Source organism: Triturus cristatus, chromosome 7 (assembly GCF_964204655.1).
Source record: "Triturus cristatus chromosome 7, aTriCri1.1, whole genome shotgun sequence".
Lineage (NCBI taxonomy): Eukaryota > Metazoa > Chordata > Amphibia > Caudata > Salamandridae > Triturus > Triturus cristatus.
The window spans coordinates 251,682,872-251,704,284 of record NC_140590.1 but is presented as its reverse complement, the minus strand read 5'-3'; the positions used below and the strand labels follow the sequence as shown (position 1 = coordinate 251,704,284).

The window sequence follows — 21,413 nt, the reverse complement described above, 5'->3', positions numbered from 1 at the left end:
GCTGGACCAGTGAACTTCTGATGGAAGCGCATCGCGAGAGTTTTCTTGAAGACCTCAGTACAAGTATAGCGGTCCACACTGCAAGACCGATTCAAGGCGCTTTCTGAGAGTTGTGCGAGTGCATCAGTCAAGAGCTGCCACTGAACACGACCGGTTAAGAATGAGGTGCAGTGTGAGATCTCTGGGGCTGCCCAGTGCTGTGGAAAGTCTATAGACTGCAGTTCCAAACTGGCACTCTATTGGCAATTGGCAACTGGGTGTACTGTTGCACGGTTGTACTGTATTGTAGTGTAATAGCATATATGTAGGGCTTAGAACCCCTGACGGGACTTTGAAGAGCTTTATGCCAGTGGCATGCTACTCCAGGATCCAACGTTAGTGGTTAATTCAGTGATTCTTGGTTAGTGACTTTAGTGTTGTGTCCTCAAAGGAAACCTCTCCATGGTTTACTCCATTTTGTTTGTGGTGGAATCAGAAGGGTTAAATGTGGTGGGATATGTTGGTTCATGCAAATGATTGTTGGGGTGAAAAGTGTAGAAGAAGTTCCCACAAGGGAGTTATATGTCAGTGCTCGTGGGAGATTTTGGGGATTTGTTAATTTCTGTGAATGATTGGCGAGGCAACTAGATGGGGAGACGAAGCGTTGAAAATTGATCGATTGCAGGCAAGTACTCACCAGGTGGAGAGAAGGAAAGGGTAATCGGCTATGGCTCGAGAAAGGAGCAACTCTCACATATGCCATAGAAAATAAGCCAAACGATGTGCAGCTTTGTGCAGGTGTCAAATAGGAGCACGCTATTTGGAATACAAGAAAAGTGAGCAGGGCATGCGAGGGATCACCAATATTTGATGGTCCTAAATCACAGTGCTTTTTGTTTTATGCAGGGATTATGCAAAACAGTTGGGAGAATATTGTTGGATTACATGTAACTTTGACAGGCGAAATAAGTAAAAAGGCAGAGTATTTGCATAATTGAGAGTACTTTTATTTTATATTTATTTAAACAAGGACAGTGTGTGAGGAGGTGAGATTGATTGCATAGGTTCTTGACAAGCTGGCCAGAGCTTCTGTTTGAGGACAGACCAGGGTTTATTTTGATGTGTGTCTGGTTTTGTAGAAGATGGTTAGTAAGGGTCTCCAAGATGGTCAAGTTGGGAATAGCCAGAGAGTGGCTCTTATTTCTGATGGATGATTATTCCACAACTTGGGAGTCTGTGCAGAGAAAGTAGTGCCACCAACCGTTTTCTTTTGTAAGGTTGAAAGATTAGTTGCAGTGCTAATCTGGAACATAAATTCCTAGGTTGAGAGTATTGGTTGATTTTCATCTAGGGAAATGTAACCTTTATTTTGGATTGAGTGATGCGTAACACTTTAAGTGAAGACTTTCTTGCAACTAGTAACCAGTCAAGAGCCTTCAATCAAGTAATCTTGCTGGTGGGTTCTGAAGTCATCTCATGACTGAGAAAGGATCCCTGTGAAACAGACCATTTGCATAATGAGCTTTTGAGATGATGTGTGAGGTTGCTCAAAACGTTTGTGAAAATGCGAGATGGGGGAAATGCAGCAGAGTGACTTCATACTATAGACGGCCGACTTGATTAATTTGTCCATTTGGGAGTTCATGGAGGGTGTTTACAAACGTTTAATGTCATCCATTCGTCTAAGGGTTTGAGTCGGCTTGTGAATTTGGAGTTTTGTATGCCTTTGAGATTTTCCAGTCCGAGTATTATTTTTGTGTTATCCACATAATTGCATCAGATAAGGGCAAAACTGTTGATCAGCTCTGGTAATGTAGGTCAAAGGGGAGAAAACAGATGATAGGTACTTGGAGAACTCCTGTTTTTATTTTGTAAGGTCTCCAGGAGTGTTGGGGAATATATATCATGACCGCCCTGTCATCAAGGTGGGAGGAGTTTCAAGCAAGTGTTATACCATCAATAGAACAAGAAGCCAACGGACACTCCAGGAGAGTCAAGAAGTCCAAAGACTTTGTTTTATTTTCAAGATGCTTAATATTGGGTAATCAGCTCACACAGTTTCTTCACAATTGTAGCTGTCAAAACACTTGTTTCAACTTTGGATTAATTTCTCATCGACTTTATTACATCAGTATTTGTTACTAGGAAATTATGTGTTATGTCCTCAACATAATGATAAAGAAAGTCAAACCTCACCAGAAAGGAGAGCACTCCTCATATGTAGCTGCTCTGAAGCGCCCGTGAGCAGCGTCATACCATTAACACCGGTTTCCTTGAGTCTGAGGATCAAGGTCTGATGGTGAACTGTGTCCAAACCCACAGGGAGACCCATGAGAAATGCTGCTATGCCGCTTTTGTTGACACTGTTTTTAAATCATCCCATATGTCTGTTAGAGCAGGTTCTGTGCCTCTTTCTTAGCTGAATCCTGTAATTGTCTGTCTTCTGGGAATTGAGAGATCTATAGGAATGCCGCTCTTTCAAACAATTTGCAATAGAAGGATTGGTTAGAAATTGGTTTCCATTTATTAGGGTCTTTTGGGTCCTAGTAGTTCATCTTGATTGATGGTCATATGTATGCTTTCTTTCAGTCTATTTGAAAAGTTACTGTGGTTAGAAAATTATTTTTATATACAACGTTGGTATAGCCACCAATGTTAGGATTTTCTCGAATACTTGTGGTGGGCATGGGACCGAGGGACAGGCAGCTGGGCCATTGGCTTTCACAAGGTCTACAAATTCTGTCACTATAATTTTTCAGAAGAATAATACAAAAGCATGTATTTTTTTCCAGAGTACCTCAGACCTGCCACCTCACATGGTGCCACTGTGTGTCACACAATATCGGTTCCTTTCACACGGCCACCCGGCGAGGAGCTGATGTCACACGGTGGGCACACATAGGTCGAAACCCCTGCAGAGAGTAGGTTTCCAGCTAATTGTTTGGAGGTCTAGCTCAACTGATGCCCATTACAATGTGTGAAACCTCCCCAGGACATCGGCGGCAGCCTTAAAAGCTTTGATTTTGTTTATGTGGGGGTGGGGGGGAGCGTGATGGGAGGGGTGAAAGCTTGTCATCGGAGGGGGGTTGTGGATTTGGAAGTGTCTGGGCTGTACTTGGTACTAAGCCCTGCCCTTTCGTGGCCATGCCCTCTTCTCACACAATTTAAAAAATTCACAAGTGGGCAGGTCTGGCGCCTGTCGTAGGTGGCATCACCTGGGGACAGCTGTTTCTATTATTGACTAAATGTGAGTCTAAGGCATCTGCTTTTGCCGTGGTGTAGTGAGATGCCAGTTTGTTTCAGTTCTCTTTCGAGTGATGGTTACTTGCTTAAGCGTTTTCAGGGTTTTGGAATTCCAATAGTATTTTATGAAGTAACTTAGGCATTTAGCATTGTACATGTTTGAAAGGTGAGTTTTATGGTGTCTGATTTGTACATTCTGTTTTTCCTGTGTAGATTTGTTTGATTTTTATTGATCTTTGGGGCATGTTGATGTATTTATGAGGATTGTTTTGTCTAAGGCTGTTGTCATCCAGTCATATAGCTTCTTCACTGAGTTAATTGTCTTGTATGATTCTGGTAAGATGACTTTTAAAGTAATCCATATTTAGCTTATAACGGAGACTGTAGTTGCTGCTAAATGGGATAAGGTAGTTGAGTGTCTTGAAGAGATCTTAAGTGAAAGGGAAATGAGGTCATGATCAGTGCCAACTGAGTGGAGCATTTCCATAGATTGTCACACTATTTGGATTCCAGAATGTGTAGCCTACTATGTTAGTTGGCCCGTGACTTAGATTGTGTGTTGTCAAGACTGATGAGATGCAATTTGGTCGAGACATTTGAGGTTTGTCAAACCTGATGTTTAAAATGCCAAGGATGCATAGATTGGCGTGGGCAATGAACAGGTCTGATATGGCATCTGATAAGGAGTCTGTCAAAGTTACATTATTGTGTGGTGGTCTCAATACCAGGGGGAAGTTGCAGGTGAATGTAGGACTAGGGTTGAACCAGAGAAAAAGTTGTCAGCCTTATATTATAATATTGTCCATTTTGTACGGTGTTATGATGTCCCTAAAATAGTTGTCAGTTGTGAGACATTGGGTTGTCGGTTGTGGAGGGTGTGAGCCCTTATCAAGCAACAGTCACTATCCTTGCCAGGGTGAACCCCCAAATGTCATTAAATTAACCTATTCTTAACCCCATAGTAGCTTAGCACAAAAGAAGTCAGACTTAACTTGGAGGCAATGTGTAAAGTACCCATGCAGCACTCAAACTGTTCTAAAGTGAAAAAGCAACGCAAGAAAAATCCCACACCAATCTAGAAGAATAGAATCCATTATATTAAACAAAAGAATCCCAGAGTGACTAAAACGCAATCAATAGAACTGGAGATATGCAATTTCAAAGTCTCAGGTAACATAGTGCCAAAAGACACAAAGCTCCAAATGGGGTTATATAGTTGTGTCGGACCGTGGCAAAGTTACAAGTTGAAACTGACAGTGATAAAGCACGAGCCCCTGGACAATGTACCTAGTTGTACTTGAATGACGAGAATAATGAAACTAAGGACGCTACACAAGAGAATCGTGTAGCATAGAAATGGTAGACCGCGGCCATTGGGTACCATTTCCACTCTACACGATTCTCGTGTTGCGTCCTTACTTTCATTTTACTCGTCATCAAGATGGTGCACGCTTGGTATACATCCCATATATTGGCAATTGTTGCCGTTTTTACTTGCACACGTTCTGCAGCCCCACCAACTCACAGTTCCTTCACCGTTAATTTTAAAATCAACTTGGACACTCACTTTCCCCTATCCCCAGAGAAGCTTGCCTTTGATTCCCACCTATGCACTCCATCCCTCACGCCGCCCCTCCTTCTACACCACGCCACAAATTGCCCAAAGATCATCATGACAAGAGGACTAAGATCCAGTAGTTAAACTGCCTACTGTTCAGCGTGAGAGCCATGAACAAGAATGGTCACAAGATATTTTACCTGCAATCAGAATCAACACCAGACATCAGTTTCTCACAGAAATTGGCTCAATGAGAGTTCTGATCCAACATGCCATGAAGCCATGCCACCTGAACTCAGCATCATCAACAACAATCACATAGGAAAGATTGGAGGTAGCCTAGCAGTCATCTACAAGCAATCATCACAAATATTTCACATTGAAGAAATCCTTGCCAATAAGATGTCACCCCACTCCATCCTTCACTTTTTCCTTCATCATGATCAACAGACCCCTCCCACCCCCCACCATGCACCATACAGTTTAGGGATGCCTTACTGGGTGCAGTGACCAAGACTCTACTAAACCACTCTGATTTATACACCCCAGCAGATTGCAGCTCTTTATTTGTCAAGAAGGATTTAACAACATCCACTGCCATCACATCTAACCATGAGACCCCAACCTCCAACAAATTATATCAGGCTCAACCCACTCCATCAGTTACACATTGGGCTTTATATTCCCTCCATCAGACATGCTTTGGTGATTGACAACTCCCCAGTCATTTGGCGTGACCACCATGTCAATACCTTCAGGGCCTACATACCAGTGTATAATAACACCATCAAGACAGCAAATACTTTAACCAACAAATTCACTCACAGAAATGGGAAGGAAAGGAATCTCTCAACACTTAACTCCCACCTCAAAAAACACCAGTCAATTTGCAAACTCAGGATGTACTCACCTTCTACAGCTGAATCTCTTCTAAACTAGACCACCAGATTCTGCTAAAGACCTCTATATGGATTAATCCCAAGAAGCTTACTGACAGGATCAGAAAAATGTAACTGCAAATCCACATCCTACAATATAAGGATAGGGAAACAAGGGATGAAAATGACAGACTCATACTGCAATGCTGTAATAGAGCCTTCAAAAACAGCTATCACAACAACAAAAAGACAACACTGATGTACACGTGTAATTGATGATAAGCTCAGGACACAGTTGATTGACAGCCTGTGGTCCCCTTTGTGGTGCTCCCATGAGGTGTCTCCTTCAATTGATGCAATGATTTTCCTCTCCTTTTATAACTGATGGATGTCTTTCAAATAGATGTGAAGTTTTTGGAGTGTTTGTCTGACCCCTTTTTGGTTATATTGGCTTGTACTTGGATAGTGGTTCTAAACCTGTGGGCCGGGGACCCCTGGGGGTCTGTGAAACCTACTCAGGGGAGCCACGACTGCTTAGAAAATGTAATATTATTAACAGATTAATAAAGTATATAAATAAAGAAGCAAAATGTAAAATTGATCATTTTAAAACGGTGTGTAAATGTGGAGGAATTTGAAATTGCAGACTGAAAATTAATTTGGTATACTCAAATGTATTTGTGGGAGCATTGGAAGAGCATCAAACAGAATATAATGTGGACAATGGGTGGCAATGATTGCATGTGGAAAAGCTCCCAACTACCCATTAAAATTGTGAGGTTTTTTTAGGTTTCTTTTTTTTTTTTGGATTTGTTTGTGAATAACATATATTTAGTCATTTGTGTATGGTTTGAATCATTGAAACTGTTTAGGCCCCCCCCCCCCCGCATCCAGTAATTACTCAGTAGTGGTCCCTGGATTCCAATAATTATTCAGTGGGGGTCACCGGATTCTAGTAATGATTAAGCGGGGGTCCCTCAGAAGTCAAAAGGCTAAGAACCTCTGCACTAGGGGGGGCCATGTTTTAACTTGTGAGTTACACCCCTGTAGTCGTGAGATGTCTCTTATTTAGGACCTCTGACTTGGGAGTAGGTTTGCACTTTGCCAGGGTGTACATATATAAGTTGTGATACATGCAATTCCCTGATTTTGTAAATCACTTATGTTTGACGTGTGCATGTACTTTACATAATTGCTCCTTGCACTCATTGGGGCTTTATTTACTTCCTCAATTTGCCCTAATTGCGAGTTTTCTAGTGCAAAAACACAACTTATAATTTCCATTGGTTTGGTAGCCACTGTTACCGGGTACACTGGGGTTCATTTTTTATGAGGATCTGTAGCTCTGACTGAAGAGGGAGGCTGTCTTCCTCTGCTCACGGCTACTTTCCCGCCAAAATAACAATGGGTCGAAGAGTGGGAACCCGCTGTGAGTTGAGAGGAGTTGCACCGAAGGGGAGCCCACTAGGCAGGGGGACTGCGTCACCTCGCTGCGCAGGGGGACTGTGTCACCTCGCTGCGCAGGGGGACTGCGTCACCTCGCTGCGCAGGGGGACTGTGTCACCTCGCTGCTGCGTGACCAGCATCACGGTCTCTGGTACTTTGCCTCAACGCTCCTCAAATTTGGCTTGTTCGGCCGTGAGTCATTCTGTGTATATTTGTTTTAACTGGTCAGGGTGGAGCCAATGCTGACACAACACAATGATGCCAAATGTAGTGCCAACTAAACGAAGGAGCCAAATTGCCCGCATAGGCATCAAGTAGTGCCCATTGCCAGCGAGGGAATGACAGAATGTCACCTCTCTAAAGGGCCAAACTATTTAGAGTAGCCTTGCTGGATTTTTGGTTTTGTTTCTGTTCAGTATTTGCTTTCTTATTTCTCAATAGGTTTGCACTGTGTTTTTTCTGTGCAAAATTGCCCAGCAATGACGCTGGACAATCACACCTTCAAAATGCAGGACACACAAAAGAAAACAAATAAACCCCTTTGTGTCTGCTATTGTTCATAACACTACAGACAACAAAACGGGAAAACCAAAGATCCGCACAGTCGATTGCTAAAAGAGGTGGTCTCTAACTAGTGAGTACAACCGACCAGTGGAAAACAAAAACGAATTAAATAAATCCAAAAGAAATTCCCCTAAAGCCCAGCCCCACTTTTCGCAGAAACAGTCAATAAAACTTCCTCTTCTGTACTGCCTCTTGTGACTGGGTCACCCTCAGCCCCCTCACAGTGTTTATTTTTTTCCATTATGTTGATGAACTGGTACTATGTGTTGTATATTACTCTAGCCTTGTGATGGATCCTTGTGGCCTTCTACATTGCGGTTTCTGTTGTTACTTTTAATATTTTAACGATTATTTTTCCCAAGGTTGGAGAGATGGTGAATGATGGATCAGTCGTTTAGACCTGGGTGGAGAGAACGTACCACCCAGTGTGAATTCATGCTTGATGGGACTTGACAAGCGCAGGACGCTTATTTTCGCCTCACTTAAACTGCGATGATGCACTCTTACCAATGAAATATCTAGGTCCTTGAAATTTGGATCCAATAATCAATAGTGATAATAAATGTGACTTGGCCTTTTCTCTCATCTCTTTATTATGTTTAATGGTGTGGGATATGGCCTATTACATGGTCTAAGTGGGCTATTATTCAATCACTGAACTCCGAGTGATTTCACCCTACAACGAGTTCCAGACCTGATATTCCAGTGAGGCTTATTGAACCTGGTTCACTTCTTGAAGGTGGGTGAAGAATAAAAGTAGATTTGAAATGAGAATATGAAACCCGAGATCGGGATCCAGAGAGCTTTGAAGAGAGTCTTGGAGAAATAATTAGAGGAAGAGAGAGAGAGGGGTCTTTCAGGAGAGAGCAGAGTTCTGGCCTCCTTTTGCCTAGGGTGATTTCTCATCTTTAGGAACTCAATGCCTCGTGTTCAGCCTCAGTGTGTTTTGGTAATATTGAGCTCACTGTTCTATTTTTGGAGGTATGCAAACATAACCTTGAAGATCTGTTTGGTTTACGATAATTTAGTTAGCTTATGTATTGTGGGAGGTTGGCCACTTGAGCATTGAGGTGGTGTTTGTGTAATGTTGATCTGCTAGGTGTATTCTGGAAGATTTGTGATTTCAACCTTGGGTTAATTTGGACCTCCAACTTGTATTCAGAGAGGTCTCTAAGGGCCAGATGTATCAAGCTTTTCCCTGTTCGCAAACGGGCCGATTCGCAGAATCGGCCCTTTAGCGAACGGGAAATAGCCTTTTGGGATGTATCATCCCAAAAGGAAATCACAAAATAGGGATTTACAAATTTTGCGAGTTCCTATTTTGAGAATGCATTTAAGGAATTGCAATTTACGATTCCTTAAATGCTATGCAGAAAGCAAAAGAAATTGCAACCTGGCTTTAAGGAATCACAAATTACCACCAATTCCAAGTTGGTGGTAATTTGCGGGTTCCAAAAAAAAGTCACTTTTTTTTCATTTTTCGAGGTGTCCACACATGCATGCCCTTAGATCATGTATATGCGCCATGTATGTGCGCCACACACGCATATTTCAGGGGTGCAATCGGGTGTCCATTTGGCACCCTTGAAAATGCATGCGAAATTTGTGAGTACCTATTGTGTACTCGCAAATTGCACATGCAGTTCCCATTCATTCCTATGGGCCTCTAGGCCTATAGGAATGAATGGGAAGCCATTCCTTATTTGCGACTCGCAAATTAGGAATCGCAATTATTATCGCGAAACCTACATGCATTGCATTTTGCGATTCCATAACAGCAAATCAGTAAAATTCACTAATATGGAATCGCAAAATCCAATATTGATACATCTGGCCCTTTATCTTTATGGTAACACAGGTCCTGTTGTGCTTGATGGTCCATTGTGGAGTTGACTGGGGCATTCTGGACACTCAGCAGTTCAATACCAGGGTAAGGTGGGGTCAATGGGAAGCCCCAGAAACATTTTGGGAGGGCAGTAACTGATTTCTGAGGGAAGTCGGGTAATGTCGATCAGGCAGGTTTCGAAGTTCATTCTCAGGTGGGTGTTGGGGTGATGTTGATCTCACAGGTAGATTGTGGGAGAAATTGAGACTGTGATGTTAGTATTATGGCTCTTCCTGGTGCATGTTTGGAGCGTTGAAGGAGACGGCCATCTTCCCTTTACTCATGTATTGAACTTTGTTTCCACAGTGAGTGCCACGGAACTTTGAGGAGATTTGCCACAGGAAAGCCCAGTCTGAGGGGACCCTTGGCCCCAATGGCCTCAGTATCATTTGCTCAGAAGTTGAGATCGGTCACCAGAGGCGCTGAGAAAACTCCAGAGAGGATCACCACGGACAGGGGAATGTTCTTTAGAAAAGGACTATTGGAGCGACTGGAAAAGGAGCTTTGAAGGGAGAGAAGCCCTTTGCATAGGTGAGTGCAGAGTTATCACTACTTGCATGCTAGACAGAACCAAGCTCATCACACTGACTCTGAGGGAGAGCTGATACAGAGAGCATGAAGACTCCACTCTTCTGCCTGAGGTAAGCATCATTGGCTTGTGAGGCTCATTTCATGACTTCTTTCCCATCCACTATCAGACCATGTCTCAGAAGCAACGCATATAGCACCCAACACCTGTCGCACCATCTGTACTATCAAGGAGAAGGTGGAGAGGACCTGTACCAGCCCTCACGGAGCAGCACCATCGTTGCTGGGGGTCAGTAGTGGAGCCTAGATTTGGGCAACATTTTTCACCATTGTGCTAGAGCAAATAGTATTCCTAGAGGGAACACCATCATATCCTAGATGACCACAGTGTGCCCCAATTTACCTCTGCTATGGAAGGGATGGACACCATCATGCCATTGAGCCCCCAGTGCCCCAAAAATTACCGCCATTTGCCATGACCAGCATTATTCCAGAGGTGGGTACCAGAGTGTTATGAATGCTACAATATGTCAAGGATGACAACCATTAGGTAAGGCAAACATTACTCCAAGGCTGAGCACAAAAATAAATTGGATCCGCACAGCAGGCCAAGAACTACCACCATTGAGAAAGGTATGCCCCTCCATCTAGCCCGGCCAAGAGCAGAGCCCGGGCCAGCTCAGTTAAGCCCGGAACCGAACCCGGAGCCCAGTCCATCCCAGAGCCCAGTGCACAGTACCCAGTCCACACCGGGCAGAGAGACTGGCAGTGTGCAGTGGTCTGTACAGCTAGGCCCTGTTTACATCCATGCCCAGTCCAGCCACAAGCACGGCCCAGCCCAATTCAATGTGACAACAATAGCCTCTCACTTCTCACACGGCCAAACCAAAACCCAGGCCTGAGCCTAGGGCTGATCCTGGGTACACTCTTTCCCTCCCTCGATCGACCTCGGTCTGTTAACCCAGAAAGCACAGCAACTTCCGGCACTGGGCGCTGTTTAATTTTCTGCATTGTTGCAATAAATTACACATCTGCATTTGCATTGTTAAAAGAGTGCTATAAATGCTGCCAGTGACTAATGCCAGCCTGCAATGCAATGTTTGTCTCATTTTGGCACTTGTCACCTATGTGTCCGTTAAGCAGTTGCAACATAACACATGAGACAAACTTTGCAACCTTATTAGCTTTTCTAACATCTAATAAAACTATATTACTCGCCAGTAATAGGCATGCTGCCTGAATCATGATGGCTCTATTTATTTTCTCGCGGAACAGCGAGCATGACGGTCAGTGCTTGTGCATAAATACAAACTATAGAGTGTCCTTGCATTTTGCAGGGAGGGAGAAAGGGGCCTTCTCATGGCATGGTATGCCCTGTCAGGCCTCAATTGTTTATTCTAGTTGGATAGCGTCATCGCCTACCTCTGAGGATGTCCTGGTGTATCACAGAACAGTGATACCTCTGAGCCTGAGGGCCTTTCTCTGCCTGGGCAGTACCCCAACACCCTGATCCAGTGCCTGTGTGTTTCTGCAGGGAGGTGTTCTTTTTCCAAAGTGCTCCCAATGGGACAGAATGGAAGTGCATCACACTGGGGTCCTGACCTGCAGGCTGGGCACATTAAAGAGAGCAGGTTGTCCAGTCATGCCAAGTGTTATACTGGCCTCCATGCACTCATGTGTGATAATGTGAGAAAGACCTACTTGTGCCATTTTCTGGTAGTTAACTTCTAAAACTGTGAAAACAGGTCAGAAGGTTGCAACAACAAAGGCAACGCACCATGCAGTGGTGCAGAGACTGGACGCAACACAGCTGTTGAGTTAAAGAAGCCGGACTTCATGGTTTGCTTCTGCAGCTACTGGTTAGGTCTTACCTACGCAGCGCACATGCGCTGCATAGGAAAAAAGACCTTTTGAAATCGATCGAGTTTGTGTCCCAAAAACGTGCACACGTTGCATTGCTTTGAATGGCAACACGTGCACGTTTGGCGTTTCCCTTGCGGGAGCGAGCTTTCAAACAATATGTTTGTAATTAACATATGGTTCCTGCTCGCTCCCACAAGGGAAACAGGCGCAGGCCCCCTCCTCTCTCCCCTCCCCCTGCTGCTAGCGCGAGGCGAGCGCTTGTTATTTCTTCTATTCACTGACCAGTCACTGATGCTTCACGTGGAATTTTAAATTGTGACCTTCTAGATGACCAGATCCACACAGGCAGCTTCCCCTCGCGTGCTTCAATCCCTTGTGTGCTTCAATTCCTCGCGTGCTTCAATTCCCTGAACTGAGAGTGCCTAGAAACAAGCTTAACGCTATCCAACGCTTTATTTAATGCATGAAGATTCACATTTAATCTACCCTCTTCATGCCAAGCAGCCGCCAGGATGCAACACATTACGATACAACCTTTCCTACACTTCTAAAACATTCGCAAACAAATGCTAAAACCAGGTAGTAGTTCGAACTCATTCATTCATTCATTATTTATTTCCTTCTTTTACTCTTCCTTTTTCCTTTTCCATCCTTATTTCCTTCTTTTCTTTCTTCGTTTGTGCCTGCTTTCCATCCTGCTTTCAATTAACTTTCCTTATTCGCACTTTTCGTTTCTTCCTGTAAGCATTTATCTCTAACTTATTTTGTCCTTGTCATTAAAAACATCTTTTTCCCTCTGCTACAGTTTTAAGCTTCTTTAGCACCTTGCCCCCCTCTTTGCCCCCCCACCCCATCCTACTCTTGCAATCTAGTCTTCCAGTGTTTTTCCTTCTCTCTTGCAATGACCAGTGAGCCAAGGATGAAAGTTAGGTAGGCCCATAAAATAGCTTAATCTATTGCAGGTATCGCTGCTTTTACTAGTGCAGGGAGCGCTTCACTATCCCCACGTGTCAGAGCACAAGTTGTAAGAAGAAATCAGTGGGGGGCGGAGGTAATTATTATTTGCATTGCAGTGACGTCACAGGAAGTGAGGCCTCACTCCTGTAATAGCCCTCATGTAAACGGGATTGCCCTACTTTACATACAGAGCTGAGCGTGTACATATAACAATGTAAATACATGTCTTTAATCTTTGTGTTCATGTCTGATCGCGACGGAGACGTAAATTAAATTGTCTGAACGTAAAGCCGTGGTTGTGTTAGACAATAAGTGAGTCCACATTTAATGCATGATTTGTGCATTTCTAAACATTTCATCCTTTCCTTGGGATAAAATGATGGACTCCTGGATGATAAATGACAAATATCACCGACGAGTCCAGACATTGAGAGGCACGCTCACCTTTACTGGTCACGTGACTTGGAGCCAATGACGTTTGTAACGGGGTGAAGTATGAGGTTAAAGCCAGTTAATTGGGACACACCTACAATGAGACGGTGGGTGACGCTTGTGGCCCGTGGTGGCACCCTGAAAGCGTGTGCACTTTACACAAACACCTTAACACAGGCGCACAAGGACGTCTTTGAAGTCACTTTTAACTTTTTTAAATCACTTATACGATTCCCATTTATAAATGTATAATCCACTTTAGAAATGGCTAAAATGGACAACATTTTTAGACAGATGCGTGGGACTTTGTAATTACATTTGCTCACATTTTACACACTAAAATGTGCTGGGTGTATTTTTTGAACGGCTTGCCCCTTGCAGGTCCTATCCTTCTTGGGCGCCTCTTCACGCCTTGGAAGTTGGGCCGGGTCCCTCTGGGCCTCAGAGCTGGTGGCATTGAGACGGGTGACAATTGTCACCTGGAGAGTGTAAGAGATGAAGCTGCCGAGGGAGGCACCCAAGCTGCTTTTTTGGGGGGGGAGGGGTGGGGGGGGGGGGGGTTCTCCTCTTTGACTGTTAAGGGGTGCCTGCGTTGGAGGGATGAGCTGCAGCACCGAAGGGGTCATGCACAGCCCACCTTCAGGACACATTCACCTTAGCGATGCCAGGAGGGACAGTGGACAGCCACATTTAAACAGCCCTGAATGTGTGAATGACCCCTCCCCCCGTGCGCTTGTCATAGGAGTGAGCCCTTGAAGTTTATTTCTTCCATTCATCCTCGGTGAAAGTGCTCTCTTGTGGTCAGATAAGGACACAAGAGACTAGGATGTGTCCAAGATCAAACATTGCGGTCCAGTACAAGAACCAAGACTGCAAAGCAGTTCCACCTGCTGGAAAGCGCACACGATTACCACCATGTTACATTTGGTACATTCATTTTAGTGAAAGGGCCTCCACCCCCAGGTAACATCCAAGTCATTCCTTTGTGAAACCAGACACTTTTGTTGAAGCTTTTAGATGAATTCTCAGAACTCCCAAGCTTAGCATAAAACGAGAGCGCAGAATACATCCAAATAGTGATTGCCTAAGTGCACACAGTTTGGTGAAATTGCAAGCCGTGATTAAAAACCACGTGCTCTCGTCCACAGTTTCCGAGGACGCGCTGGGCCACTAATTGGGTGGCGGTGATCCTGCTTAAACATTTCTTTATTGGCATTTAGTGAGTCTATAAAAATTTCTAATGACACTCAGATGGCATGAAGACGAGAGAACAGGTTACCATGATGTACTCCAAGGTCCCCGACAGGCCACGCCCACAGTGAGGGCGGAGTGTCATCCCTGGATCTGTACAGTCCATCTCTGGATAGAAGAAGTAACAGGTGATGTAAGGATAGTCACTGCAGGCCTCATCGACCAGAGGGCGGGAAAAGATAGGCATCTTGTGGTCACTTTTCCATTGAATCGTGGGTGTGACCGCGGTGTCCCAGTCCCTCAGCCCCGGGTGACTCGAGTGTGCTACAAAGTGCAAGGCGCCGGATTGATTAATACCCATTTTTCAGCTTTTAAAAAAAAAAAAAAGAAAAAAAAACTCTCCAAGCCTCTTTAAATTGATTCATTTGATCATTCAGATGGTGAATCGACCTCTCATGTGCTACTGTACGACACGTGACTAGCAGCCATGTCGTACTGGATGGTGTTTTTGTTCGTCTACCACAGTGTTAGGGTGGAAATCTTAGCTACTGTTAATGTTGTGGTCGACTGTCTTTGAGATGAGTGTGTAATCTCTGGTGGCATCGACAGGTGGCGTCGTAAAGCTGTTTGGTCCAATAATCGACCCTTATTTCAAGTGTTTCTTTTAAAATGTTCCAAATATTGCACATGTAGTGCCTCAGGGCGTGGTATTCCATACAATAGGTGCTATATCACTCTCAGAAGGTAGACATGTCCAGCAGACGTCTGTCTTACTCAGTCCTTCTGCTGTCAAGCGTTTAAGGACTCGTGCCCCTATGAAGAGTTTTATCACAGCTGGCCTTCAGCCTGGCTTCCCCTAGCGTTTGTTGTGTGATCCTCGGAGCTCAGACCAGCCATAGTCCGAGTTTTCTACTTGTAGTCTATGGTCCACCAGGTCTGCAGGTCACGGCTACTGGTATCGAGAATATATGGGCGACAGCGGACCTACACAGCCCGATCCCCCTCCTTTGTGCGTGCCCAGTGTTTTCAGATGTTTAGGTGGTTGGGTCCGGCAGTGCACTGTTTTATTCAGTGTTTTACTTGATGTCATTTTCCAAATTGGGAAGGTGTTAATCTAAATTCTTGCTGTATTTCTGCATAGGTGTTTTTTTTAAGTGGCCCATTGATTATTAATTCTTCTACAAAGAAACACCCTTATTCTCAGAATCAGGGGCTGAGAGTTCAATCGCTCCAATGCGTACCCGATGGTTACACCATAGTGGGCCTGATTGCGATGTCGGTCAGAAAGCATTCCGATTGACTCAGTGTCGGAATGGTTTCAGACCGACTCGGGTTCCGGGCATCCGACCGACCAATTACGATGGTTCTGAACACAATTCAGTCGGACTCCCATTGACTTCAATAAGAGCCTGTGTTCCGACCGATAACACCGGCTACCATTGAAACAAGCATTGGCATAGCCAATAGGTCTCGCCTTTGAAACCTTATAAGTATTTAGTTATGCAGTACAATATCCTTGGTGCAACAACATCAACTGTTGCATGGCTCAACACTTATAAGGTCCCAAAGGCAAGACCTATTGGCTATGCCAATGCTTGGTTTTGTAATGATGCTGAGGTGTTTAAGGTGCACGTCTAATAATCGCCAGGGAGAGGGACACAAAAGGTGGGGTCATTATAGGGAGAGGGATGCTCACAAAAGATCCTGAGGGTAGTGTAGCAGGGCTCAACTGGTCCACATGATCCCTCAGCTGCTGGGACACAACTGGGGATATTATTGGAAGTACATTTCCCATAAACACACGTTTATGCCTAAAACTCCCTTATTGAAGCCTGGCAGGATTTCTCCAAGGGATTCCTGGTAGGCATAAATGGGTCTGCTACAGAGGATAAATCTGCAGTGGTAAACCAGCGGCTATTTACGTCCATTTCCTAACAGCTGCAGATCAAACGAGCACCAGTAATCACAGAGGGTGGATGTCACAGGATCAGAAGTGCCCCCTGTGGGTTCCCAGAGGCATGGGGAGTTACCAGAGGCATGTGGAATATTGTAGAGGATTCACACAGTTATTCCCCATCTCCCCCAGTCTTTCACCCAGGCTTATTGACTGCTTGACAACGCCAAACTGCCCAGGTGATCCTCATGTTATGTTATGTTATATCGATTTGTATAGCGCACTAATCAACCAAGAGGGTATCCAGACTCTTGGGCAGGTGATGCCTGTTGTGTTCGCACAGGACTTTTAATCCCACTGGGGTCATTGATTTGTGTCCCTGACCCATTAAGAAATACCAGACTGTAACAACAGTAGGAAATCCACCTACTCTGCCCAAAATCAGAGCTGATGTTCACAGCACTATAAACACAGCGCCCATATGCTTAGATTTGTGTTATGTTATCAAATTTTATAAAGCGCACATTCACCGAAAGGTCTCTTGGTGCTAAAACTACAGAAGCAAAGCTACAGTTATACGCTCTTACTGTTCATTCATAAGCCACCCTGAAAAGCCAGGTCTTCAGGAGTTTCCTAAATTTTAAATAGCAGGAGGCAAACCTGATATCAGTTGGTAGGGTGTTCCAGACACGGGGAGCCAGTGTAGAAAAGCTGAAATCCCATAACATATTTTTTTTAATAGAGGGGATGGGCAGAAACCTCAGATAGGAAGATCTTAAATTACGCCCAGGTGTATATCTGTGGATGCAGGCCCAGATAAAGGCCAGGCTGCAAATCTGTAGAGATTTAAGACAATGCAGCAAGCCTGGCTCAACTGGTAACCAATGCAATTTCCACAGCAGGGGTGGGATGTGTCACTTCCGGGGTAACTGATGCAGATGCCTGGCAGCCTAGTTCTGTATCAATTGAAGTCTACCAACTAAACCCTTAGGCAGTGCCAAATAAAGAGAATTAGCATAGTCAACTCTAGAAATGACCAGTGTGTTGATAACTTGTTTGAGAGCCTCAAAGGAAAGCAATCTCAAAATCTTTCAAATTTTGCGGAGTTGAAAACAACAAGCTGAAACAACATTCTGGCACAGAGATTCGCATATCTCTGGCACTTCTAACTCAGGAAAGCGGTGCCTCAGAGGTTCTGGTGGTGGGCTACCTGGCCTGCAGAATGGGACTCAAAACGAAGTGCATAGAATTATCAGTGCTGTATACCTCACCACTCAGAATGCTCCATAGGAATGACGTGCAAGAGTTGGGCGACCAGCAACACTGAATGCAGATCTTTTGGAGGACATGACTCGGGAATAAGGTGCACAAACGTAATCCAGACTCTGTGACTTTATCTGCAAAATGTGACTTATAAATGAAAAGCGTTTAAAACATTGCTTAATTTAAGCAGATATCTGCCAGGGCTCAACTCATGACGTTTTGCATGCAAGAGCGTATGCAGCCAAGCAGCACTGGAAATTGTGAGAGACACACATATTAGTATTTCAAACATGGGATTGTTACTATAAGAAAGAAGCAGTGGCACCAGTACCACACAAGGCTTCTCTCATGCGCCACCACACCCCAAGGACTGGATGGCTTGATTGGCATTTGAATGTCTAGACTTAAGATGTATATTAAGAACCAGAGCCAAAACGGATGGGATCTCTCAAGTTGATCCATGACAGACAAGTAACTTATCCAGTCAAGCTTTCCTATTTGAATTCTGGTACTTTATATATGTCTTTGTATTGTTAATGGTCAAAACCCACCAGAATACAAAGGGAAAACTAAATGGACAAGCAACTAATAGTAAACATGGAACAACTCAAAATCAATGATTAGCTTCATAAATGTGAAACATTGTTTATTTGAAACAGCAACATGCAATGAGTTGCAATTTTTATACAAATGTAGTTGGTGATCAATAAAGGGCAACACAAAGCAATAATGCTGAAAAAAGACTGTACCAGAGAAACGAACAGAACAATAGGATCCACAGCAGTGACCTGTAAAAAAAATCTATAGGGTCTGCTACTTTTGCTTTTTTTTTTTATAAATTCAGTGCTGCTCTGGGATAAGGTGCAGTCTCAAATAATCCTCCTGCTATGAAAGACATGGGGCCATATGTATGAAAGTTTGGTTTTGCGATTCTCAAATAGCGAATTTTAGAGAATCGCTATTTGAGAATTGCAAAACGAGATGTATGTAGGATTTGCAAAATAATTTGCGAATCCTACCTATTCCTTATTGCGAATCGCAAAGTGCGATTCTCAATTAAGGAAACCCTCCCCATTCATTCCTATGGGCCTAGAGGCCCATAGGAATGAATAGGAAGACATTCTCAATTTGCGATTAGCAATTAGAGAATCGCAAATTGAGAATGCAACTTTAAGGTTGCAAGGGTGTCAAAAGGACACCCTGTTGCACCCCTGAAATAAGCATGGGTGCACATGTGGCGCACATACATGCCCTAAGGGCATGTATGTGCGCCACATTGCACTTTGAAAAATGAAAAGTGAAAAAAACTTGAAGTTGGTGGTAATTTGCGATTCCTTTTAAGGCCAAATTGCACTTTTTCTGTGCTTCTTACATTGCATTTAAGGAATGGCAATTTGTGATACCTTAAATGCAATCGCAAAATAGAGAATCACAAACTTTGCGATTCCCTATTTTGCGAGGCAGTTTTTCATTAATACATAACACTGAGCCCAATTGCAATCGCAAACGCCAAAATTCTGCGAATTTCGGCGTTTGCGATCGCAATTTGGAATGATACATATGGCCCATGGTCATTGACACAGTCTGATATGAAGACAGGGAGGAAAAGGTGAACTGAGATTAGAAAGGGAGAGGGAGAATACTGAAAAAGAAAGAATACTGTATGGAAATAAGAAGTGTACAGAAAGGTGGAAAAGAGAAAAGCATGAAGTGAGGAGGGGCAAAGAGACAGAGATGGGATACAGGATTAAAGGGCAAAGGGCAGTTGAAGAGCAAATTGTGGATGGTGAAAAGGAGGAATGATTATGATGCTTTGCCTAAATTAGGGACTGTGGAAAGAATAAATAAATTGACAGACATAATTGCCTGAGCTCTGGACAAGATTTGCACCAACTGCTGCCTGAAAAAAGATAAAACTGCTCACACGAACAGCAGATTCGTCCTCAGTACTGACTTGGTGAGTGTTCTGATGATTCTGGAGACTATTAAATTCACCACCTCACCCACCCAAAACCACGCTGTCAGTACCAGTTTCTGGGGCCATGGGGCATGCAGGGGTTATTGTGCACCAACTATGGTGGCTGATGCCTTGTCCTGGGGTCTGACCTACTACGGCATTCAGGGTAGCAGAGCAAGCAGTCCAGGACTTTTCTGGAAGGTAGAGTGGGGAGTAGAGACTCACAGCTCAACAGTTACCTAATAGCACACAATAACGATTGACCAATCCAGGGCTTATGTTTTATAAAAGGTAAGTATTTATTATACCAAAACAAAATACCACGCTAAGTAATATCCCCATGGAAGTGCCATATGGAGTCCACCCTGGAGTGATCTGCTCAATGGAACCACTGTTAAGCCAGCAAGGGATTGCTATGTTAAGTCCACCTAGGGAGGAAAGAGGGCCCAACCATTTAAGGTCCTGCAACACCACTAAGAGAACGTTACATTGAGTCTACCCAGGAGCGACCAAGGTTCAACTGATTGGAGGCACTGTTATACCACCCAGGAGAGGCAAAGTCCTAACCATTGGATGTGCTGTTAAACCACAATGGAAGTGTTACGTGGCATCTTCTAAGAACGATAGAAGACCGGTGTATTGGGTGCACTGTTAAACCATCAAACAAATACTGTAACAGAAGGCAAATACATTGGTGGTGCCTAGGAGTGAGTGGGGGAGGGGAGCAAGGCTCTGGCCCATGCGCTTTCTAGTACCTAACAGGACCATACAGGAAATCGAACAGGTAGATGTATTTAAACTTTTTGCTTGTCGCTCTTGGAGGAAAGGCTAAGAAAGATTAGGTGACCCGGAAGGGGAAGAATAATAAAGTTAACATGCTGCTCTAGAGGAAAGGAAAACAAGGGTAGGGTCAATTGCCTTTATCCCTTGTTTTCCCTATTTAATGGTTGCCTACGACATATACCCGGTACTGACTTCCTTATTACTTTGCTATGTCTTGTTTTCCATCCCCTAATATCCCATCTGCTTTTTATCAAGACTTCGAATATCTTTTAGTAAATTTTATTCCTGCACATATCTTCCTTGTTATTATCTGCCCGAGTATATTACTTTATGCTCACTAGCTAACCTGTCCATCGTCCCACTCATATAATGGGGAGCACTAGTGATTCGTTTTTTACTCCTGAGAAATCTCTTCTAAGTTTACCTATTAATCCAGTCACCAGGCCTATCACTCTATCTTTTTTAATTAAAGGCTAAGGATTTCACCAAACTCACCAGAAATTGTAAAAAGATCACACATGAATGAATGACGTCATTTATAGAGCGCAGCTTTCACTCCGAGGAGCATCATGGCGCTAATGCGGAGGTATCCGAGATAGGAGAGCAGCTGAGCAGTCGAAAACTAATCAGATGAGTGAAAACACTAGATTGTCTGGGGCTACAAAGATCCAGGTTTTCATAAGTTTCTTGAAAATAGATTCTGACCGAGGGAGTCTCAGATGGGTGGGTACGCTGATCCACATCCTATTCTGAAGAACTTCCTTTCTTCTCTACCTTGTGTAAATGACCCTCATTAGCATTACTATCACTACCATAATTGGATTTCATGCACTATTGCTTTGATGGCTCCTTTAACCTTCAGTATCTATAGAGTAAAAGCAAGTGTTCTTCTTTGTTTCCAAAAATCGTATTATTTGAAAACAAGAAACCAGAAGATCCGAAAGACAGTGGCCTCATTTAGAGTATGGGAGGCAGCAGGGTTACAGAGGAAA

The 21,413-nt window shown here is 43.9% G+C and overlaps 1 protein-coding gene across 4 annotated transcripts in view; it reads left to right on the top strand.

Annotated features, from left to right (window-relative positions):
• The window catches only part of SYT3 (synaptotagmin 3), a 630,220-nt gene that overhangs the window by 301,322 nt on the left and 307,485 nt on the right, over positions 1-21,413 (top strand). For all 4 annotated transcript variants that reach the window (XM_085616126.1, XM_085616128.1, XM_085616129.1 and 1 more), the window contains one exon: positions 9,860-10,084. The gene's annotated coding sequence lies outside the window, so the exon portion shown is untranslated. The remainder of the gene's footprint in view (positions 1-9,859; positions 10,085-21,413) is intronic.